Genomic DNA, 8644 nt, shown 5'->3' with positions numbered 1-8644 from the left:
CGCTCGAATTGGGTTTTGTTCCAGTTTCCCCTATATTGTGGAAATTTTGGGAGGAATGTGGCACGGTTGCATTGTGTATCTTAGGGTGGCCTAGACCTCACTGTACAGCTCAGGTTGACCTTGAACTTGTGACAACCTTTCTGCTCAGCCTCCTGAGTGCTGGAATTACAAGCATGAACCACCATGACCAATATTCTTGTCTTTTTCTGTGTTATATATGGTACTCTATTAAAACAAAGGTTTATTCTTACTTTATGTGTAAGGGTATTTTGTCTTTGTGTTTGTGTACCATATGCACATATTGTCTAGGGAGGCCAGAAAAGGGCATCAGAGCCCACGAAACAGAAGTTACATATGAACTTGGGTTCTATAGAAGGGCCTATAGAAGAGCAACAAGTACTCTTACCCTCTGCACTCTATCTCTAGTCTCTGGCACTCCATTTAACAACTAATAAGCTTTTGGGTACCTCTATTTTACTTGTATTATATTCAAATATATTATATCACTTTATGTGTATCATAAGAACTTTGTTTTTTTTTAATTTTTTTTAAAATATTTATTATTTATTTACTATGTATACAATATTCTGTGTGTATGCCTGCTGGCCAGAAGAGGGCACCAGACCTCATTACAGATGGTTGTGAGCCACCATATGGTTGCTGGGAATTGAACTCAGGACCTTTGGAAGAGCAGGCAATGCTCTTAACCGCTGAGCCATCTCTCCAGCCCTTCATAAGAACTTTGTATCACTCAAATTTCCATACTTGTATGCCCTGTACCCATGGATTCAACCAATTGCAAAGTTAGGATATTTAGGTGGAAATTTCATCATACTAAGTATGTATAGTTTTATTCTCCAAACAACAAGTTTTAGTAGCTAGCTATGTGACCTCTCTGTATAATTTATTATAAGTAAACTAGAGGTGACTTAAAGTGTAAAGAAGATATGCACATTTTATATAAAGGACTTGAGCATCTTTGGGTTACAGGGCCCTGGTGGTCTCATCACTGGTCTCCATAGATGCTGAGCTACAAGTATCTTACCCATTCCTTTGTGAGGATGCTGACATATATTTAATTTAAATGGCTGATTATATTAGAAAAAATTCTAAAGAACCTTTATGTGTATTTCTATAATTTCACAATAATCGTTAGTTTCACACAATTATTTTTGGTTCATAAGATTATTTTTGGTTCTTATTTGTTTTGATTTATTTTGTGTATGAGTATTTTGTTCACATGTTTGTTTGTGCACCATGCTCATGCCTAGTGCCTGTGGAGTTGTAAAGAGGGCACTGGATTCCCTGAGCTGGATTTATGGATGGCTGAAAACTGCCATGTGAGTGCTGGGAACTGAACCCGGTCCTCTACAAGAACACGTTCTCTTCACTACTGAACCTTCTCTCCAGTCCTATTTTGGGTTCTTTTTGAGTTTCTGCTTAGAATTTTTATTTAACTTGAAAGCTTTTCTTTCCTTTTTTTTTTTTTTTAATAAAAAACTGGTGGATATGTAACTGAAACTGTTCACGAACTCCCAATCCTCCTGTCTCCACCTCTTAGGTACTGTGATTGACAGTATGTGCCACCATGCCTAGTCTGGACAATGTTAACATTCATTGAATTTCAGGTATCGTAACAACAAATTCTCTCATTTTTCTTTGTTTGCCAGACGTCATTATTTCCTACTCATTTTTTGAGGGAATTTTGTCAGACAGCAAATTTGAGGTTTTTTTTTTTTTTCAGAACTTTAGACTTTGTTCTGCTGTTTGGCTTTCTTTCTTTCTGATGTGAAGTGTGAAGTCAGTATTACTTGTTAGCTTTGGATTCTATTTGCAGCATAGATCTATTTCTTTGTTAGTTTCTTGTGCTATTTATTTGCTTGTTTGTTTCGAGACAAAATTTCACTATGTAGTCCAAGCTGGTCTGGAATTCACTATTTAGACCAGGCTCTGAAACTGAGAAAGATGTGCCTAACTCTGCCTCCCAAGTGCTGGGATTAAAAGAATGTGCCACCAGGCCCAGCTAACATTAGTATATATGTATACTGTGTGTGTGTGTGTGTGTGTGCGTGCGTGCACGCACATGCACACGTGTAGGTCAAAGGGCAACTTGTGGATCAGTTCTCTCCTTCCATCTTTACATGGGTCCCAGGATTCTAATTCATCCCATCAAGCTTTCACAGCAAGAGCCTATGCTGATTGGGCCATCTCTCCAATTTTGTGTGGAAATAGAGATAATTTTTGCACTGTTTTGTTGTTATTGTTGTTTTGTTTTGTTTTGTTTTTTGACTTTCAGCAGTGTCTAAACTGCTTAAAAGAAAAACCACCGTGTCTGTGCTGGGAACCAAAACCTGGCTGCTGAGTCACCTCTCCATCCTGTCTTTCTTTTAAGAGTTAAATTTCTTGTAGACAAGTACTTAAATGATTTGAGGAGCAGTTTTTCAGTGTTATTTGGGGGGATAATTAGCCTTATTTCCAAAGTGTGGCTTGTCTCGGGTCTCTCTACCAAATGCTTTAGGTTTCTAATGAGTTTTTTTCTTTTCCTGGCCTCATTAGTCAGATCTTGCATGTATCTGAATCCTCCGAAACTCTAGCGGTTGTTTCAGTTTAAATTCCCCAGTAGCTGCTCTTTGCCAGTCTCAGAGTTGCTCCTTAAGCCCACATGCAGGCCCAAGGGAACCTTCGTGTGTATTTCCAGCGCTCTTTCTCTGGTATTCTGCTCTCAAATTAAAGCTCTTTTAATTCTAATTTCCATCCCCTCCTTACTGTGAGGCTGTAACTCTGCTTGGTGCCCTTTTAGCCTGTGCTTCCATAATTAATCCCAGGAAGCAATCTGGGGAAATCTGGAGGATCAGACTGTTGACTTCTTTCTATGAGCATAGTGTGACGATGTTGGAGTTGGAAAATGCCTGCAAGCCCTTGTTTCTCAGACACGGTCTTGTTTTCTTATGATCATGCTCCAAGACTTAGTTTGATAATAGTGGCATATGTGTGTCTGAATTGCCACTAATACTTTAAAGACATCAACTTTATACACCAAAAACTTAAGGAAGTTTTGTTAATTGGTCACAATGAATAACAGTGTCCAGATCAAGAAGAACACCAATTTTCCTTTTAATAGTAATACCACCCGAAGGTAACCAACATCCTGCCTTTGATAACTATATAGTGGTTTTAAAGTATTATATAAGTGAGTCATGTAACATGTGTTTCTGTGTCTGGCTTAGTCCAGTCTTATGATTTGTATATAGCTGTGGATTATTTGTTCTTTTTCTTTATACTATGTGAATAGTCTATCACATATTTATTCTAAACACACACACACACATATACACACACACACGAATCCATTTCTGTTGAAAGTATATCTCAGAGTGGAATTCTATGTTAATTCCTACTAAGAACTGGCAAATGCATAATTAGTTCAGATCTTCCCTCTGAACCCTAGGCATACTTATCCAAAACTGCTTCTTGACATTCCCATTTATAGGTCTCTCAAATTTAACATAGCCCCATACATTTGCTACTCTTTTTGAATCTAAATGGCCTCTGAACCAATCTAGTTACCTCAGAAGCCATCTTTAATATTCCTCTTTTTTTGACCTGCTCCAAAAATCAGTCCATTAAGTCCCATGAATTCCGTCTATGATTTATTCATATCTTGAAAGTATCCATCTCTTTCTGCCTCTACTGCCATTATCTTAATTTAAGATGCCATAATTTGTGGCCTTGACCAATACAACTGCCTCCAAACTGACCCATCTGCAACCCTCTTTGCCCTCCAACAATCTATTCCTCAGAAACAGTAGAATGAGCTTTAAAGTATGTAAATCAGATCCCACTTAACAGTCTTTATTAGCTCCTCATTGTTCTTAGAGTTTCTGCTGAGTACAGTCTGAACTGTGTATAAAGTAGCCAAAGAGAGTTTAGTCCTTGCTTTATCTCAGCCTAAACTTCTTGCTCCTACATACTCCCTGTTTTGGGATTTCTATTGCTGAGATTAAACACGGTGACCAACTTAGGGTGGAAAAAGTTTATTTCATCTGAAGGAAGGGCAGGAACTGAAGGCAAGGATCTGGAGGAAGAAACTCAAATAGAAGCCATGGAGGGTCCTGATACTGGCTTGTTCCCTATCACTTGCTCACCCTGCTTTCTTTTTTCCTTTTTCTTTTTTTAAAGACTTACTTATTTTTATTTTATGTGCATTGGTGTTTTGCCTACGTGTGTGTGTGTGTGTGTGTGTGTGTGTGTGTGTGTGTGTGAAGATGCCAGATCACCCGGAGCTAGAATTACGGACAGTTGTGAGCTGCCATGTGGGTGCTGGGAATTGAACCCAGGTCCTCTAGGAAGAACAGCCAGTGCACCTAACCACTGAGCCATCTCTCCAGGCCTCAGCCTGCTTTCTTGTACAAACTAGGACTACCTGCCATGGTGTCGCACCACCCACAATGAGCTGGGCCCTCCTACATCAATTACCAATCAAAGAAACATCCTACAGACTTGCCCCCAGGCCAATTTTACAGGGGCATTTTCTCAATTAAGATTCCCTCTTCCATCTATGTTAAGGTTTGTATCTAGTTGACAGATACCAATCAGCACATCTTCCTAGAACAATCCAAACTCTAAGAAACCATGTTTCCTGGGTCTAGAACATTCTTAAAGGTACCTTAATACGCCTTGTCCTTAAAAGGCACTTATTCGGGGAGTTCTTCCCTGACACTCCTCAATTAATTCATCATTGTGCCTATTAATTTTTTTCTTCACTGTACCAATCACAATGTATATTTCTGTAACAATGTTAGTCTAATGCCTCTTGCTCCTATTACAGCTTAAAAGGAGTACTGTGTACATTCCTGTATAACATGCTTAACATGCTGCTTGCCACTTGATAGACAGTCAGTATTGTTCAATAATACATGACCTCGAGAAGGCTAGGAGAGGCTACTGGGCATTCGTCTGTCTTGGAAAGTTTCTTTGTGTCGTGGCTGACGGGGGAAGGTCCTTTCTCTGTTCACCAGAGAGAGCTTTTCCTCTGTCCCGTGTGGCGCATTAAACTGCTTCCAGACACAAAAGAGCAGGTGAAGGAGATTAGCCTTATTTCCGAGGGACAGCATAATTCTGTTCTCAGGAGACTAGCATTCTCTGGGTGCAGGAGTACAAGAACCTGCCAATCTCCGCTGGAGGGGGCGGGGACGGGGGCGGGCCTCGGAAGGGGGCGGATCATTTGGGTCCTTCCCACAGAGCCCGATTGGTCCGAGCGAGCTCCGCCCGCACCAGCCACGTTGGGCAACCCCGCGGGGAGGCCACTCCCAGCCCCAGAATGCACTGCGTGGCGCGTCACTCGGAGCGGCGGGTCCCAGCGCGACAGGTACGGCCCGGCCCCTCTGTCCAGCTTCCTCGGGGTCTCCGGGAGCTCTGACCGGCCGCTCGCGCCGCTCTCGGCGTTCCACCTCGTCCTAACCGGTACTGCCCGAGCTGGAGCTGGCCAAGGAGCTTAGAGGGCGGGTGTGCGCGTCCCGGGTCCCTGCGACCTAAGGCTGCTAGCCGCGCGGGCGGCGGTTGCTGTTTGGCAGGCCCGTCCCAGGATGGGCGGCCGGAGTAGGGGCGACTGATGGGGAGTGCGGGCACCCCGGGCCGCCAGCGAGCGGACTCCTTGGCCCCAGACGTCAGAAGCACACGAATTCACCCGGTCTTGTAGGTGGCCCGAGAGAGCTTGAGGTGGCATTCTTGGTTCCTTTTGGGCGGGGTAGCTTGTACCAGTGGCGTACCCTGCTATTTGTGGAGTCTGAATGGGCACTGAGGTTGGAGATCGCCCACGTTGGCTCTGGGAAACCCCTTGAGGCCCTGTTTAATGGTATTTTGCGACACTATGTGGCAGAAAAGAGATCTGAACAATTGGCTCCACAAGTGGGGATCTCCGGAGGAGGCCAAACTGTAGTTTGCCTGAGAATCTCTCTTGTCAGTAAAAGCTGCGTAAGACTTGGTCGCCTGCTGCTTAGCTCCCGGGATCTGCACCACTCGGAGCAGGTGGAACTCTTCAGAACCCGCCCCACCTGTGCTTAACTTAGGGCAGAGCCAGGCGTCCTTGGGTCAATCCTAATTGATGAGCAGAATACCCATGTTTTTAAAAAGGAATCACATTCCGTGTTACTGGTACCCACTCATTTGCTACCACTGTGAGAAGTTAGGCGGTATCTGAAACATTACTTAGCTTTTGGCGTGTAGAGGAAGGTTGGGAACTGAACCTGACACCCGTGACCGTGTCCAAAAGTTATTGAGGCATTGGGCTTTTCCAAGACGATCACATCAGTTTAGTACTTTAAAGACTGCCTCAAGTTTAAGTATTTTTAGGTTGGTGTATGAAAAACTTCTGTCAAAGAGATTCCTGTGACTTTCCTCTGCCAGCAGTTAAGAAGTGTGGGTATGGTTAGAGGCAATGTTTCATGGAGTTGTTAGAACCACACCCCCTACTTCTTCGCCTAGAAGTTGAACAGATGACTTAAACTTTTGGGACTTGTGTTTCCTCCAGAGCAAAATGAAACTAATACCTAACCTCACAGGTTCCTGGAAGACATACATGAGGTGTGTGATGTACTTGGTCTGTAGAATGTAGGTAACCTGTCCATAGTAAGCCCAGCAAAATACTTAAATTACAGGCAGTGCCAGGTGCTTTTCATGAGTGTAGGAGGAGAAGGCTATTAGGTCTTAAAGAGAACCTCCTAAGATAGGGTCTATTCGTGCCGTAGTTCACAGCTGAGGGACTTGAGGTTTGGAAAGCAAAGCTTAAGTCAAGATAATGTGTCAGGCATGTAGTAGAGCCTGGATTTAAGTCTGAGAATATGACTTTTTATTGACTTGTTTACTTGTTTGCTTATTTTGCACATTGTGTTTGTGCACGAGGATGCCTGTATGTACTTTAAAATGTGTGTTGGCACACTGGTGTGTGCAGGTGTGGATGAAGGTTGGGTGTTGATTTCCAGTGTCTTTTTTGATTGCCCGCCACTTAATTGAGATGGGGTCTTTTTTAAACCTGGAACTTTCACATCTCCCGACCTGCCTGGGAGAACTCATCTCTTTTGGAATTACCTGGTTTGCCTAGTCTTCACTTAAGTTTTAGTGATCTGAATTTAAGATCTGAACATGAGTCCTCAGGATTGCATAGTAAGTGTTTCAGACACTGAGGCATCTCCCCAGCCTGATTTGACTTTCTAATTAACATATTGTATTGCCTTTCAAAGAAAATGTCCCCATTTATTATTATTTTAAAATGATAGCTGAGCCAAGTGTTATGACTCAAGCCTGTAATCCCAGCACTTGGGATGCGGAGACAGGAGGATCAGGAGTTTTAGGTAAGCCTTGACTACATAGTGAGCTCAAATCAGGCTGGGACTTTATAAAACTTTGTCTAAACTGAAAATCAAAATTTAAATGTATGACTTATTTTTTGCTGTTTGTTGCTTTCCTGGCTGTAGCCCAGTGATGAAGAGATGTGAGGCTTAAGTGTCAGTCCTGTTGTGCTAGGGTGAACCTGAGCAAGTGAGTTCAGTTTTCTCATCTATGAGATGGAAGTTGTACTCGCCTATCTGAACTTACGTTACTGACATCTGCCCATGTGCTAGGACCCCTGTCTCTAGTTATGGGCATATTCTCTTGTGGAGCTTGACGTTTTACACATAGTGTGCATGCAGGTGCTCACAATGAAGCAAGCAGCAAGGATTGCTAGTGAGGAAGATAGTACTGGCAAAACATCACAATAAATTCTGGTAGTCCTTTTTACCCTTTTCCTTCTTTTTCAATCTCCTGTCTGAGCATTGCAATTAATATGGTCAATTAAGTTCAATCAATCTGACTCTACCTTTTGCATCACAATTATGCAGCCAATTCTCAAATTACTCCCTTCTAATTCTCACAGATTTTAGCAATTATCAAGTTAACAAAATGATATGTAACAAGTTAGTTTTCCTAAACTTTGGTATAAGATGATTTGATAAGCAGAGGACCACTTAAAAAGCAAGCCTCCAAACTATTTAATATACATATAAATAGAACAAAAATTTACTTGTTTTAACTTAGATTTTGGGGGAAAAAACCCCTAATGTCTCAAAACTGATTTTGTAGACATTATTATTAAAAATACAGGCAGTCAGTTGAGAGACTGATATTTGACAAATAAGAAATAGTACAGGTGAGATCCAGATAAGGTAAGCATCCTGAAAGTGATACTTGAATGCTAATGCTTGAGACTTGATTAACTCAAATAAAAGATGAGTGACCCCAGCATAAAGCATCTTTGTCTTTAAAGAGGTAGTGAGGACATTTGGTTACAATGTATGTGTGAAAACTATTCTGTTTGAATTCTATTGTTTTGGAAATATCTTCCTGACACTTTGAGCCTCAGGTCATTGCTTGACAGTCTTCTGAAGGAGGGGTCTGCTTAAGAGGCTGATAGTGTCCCATTGGTTGTTTGGGGACTTCCCTTAGACTTTGCGGGTCTCCCTAGATTCTAATTTCGACTCACTCTTTCCTTTACAATTGCTGCTGGAAGGAAATGCCGAGCACTCCTTGGACTTTCTGTGAGGTTTCTGTTATTTATTTATTTATTTATTTATTTATTTATTTAAGATTTCTGACTCTTCCCCACCGC

General features: G+C 42.0%; 1 protein-coding gene across 2 annotated transcripts in view; it reads left to right on the top strand.

Moving 5' to 3' along the window:
* The first annotated feature begins 5314 nt into the window (after positions 1-5314).
* Positions 5315-8644, top strand: part of Sec22a (SEC22 homolog A, vesicle trafficking protein) — a 67939-nt gene continuing 64609 nt past the window's right edge. The window contains exon 1 of one of the 2 annotated variants that reach the window (XM_050159708.1): positions 5315-5368. The gene's annotated coding sequence lies outside the window, so the exon portion shown is untranslated. Of the gene's footprint in view, positions 5464-8644 lie in introns of both variants that reach the window. The other variant, XM_050159709.1, reaches the window with a different exon arrangement.

This window comes from Alexandromys fortis, unplaced genomic scaffold (genome assembly GCF_014885135.2).
Source record: "Alexandromys fortis isolate MF-2015 unplaced genomic scaffold, M_Fortis_MF-2015_v1.1 scaffold_119, whole genome shotgun sequence".
Taxonomy (NCBI): domain Eukaryota; kingdom Metazoa; phylum Chordata; class Mammalia; order Rodentia; family Cricetidae; genus Alexandromys; species Alexandromys fortis.
The sequence above is the reverse complement of the archived record's forward strand: the minus strand, read 5'-3'. Positions and strand labels throughout refer to the sequence as shown.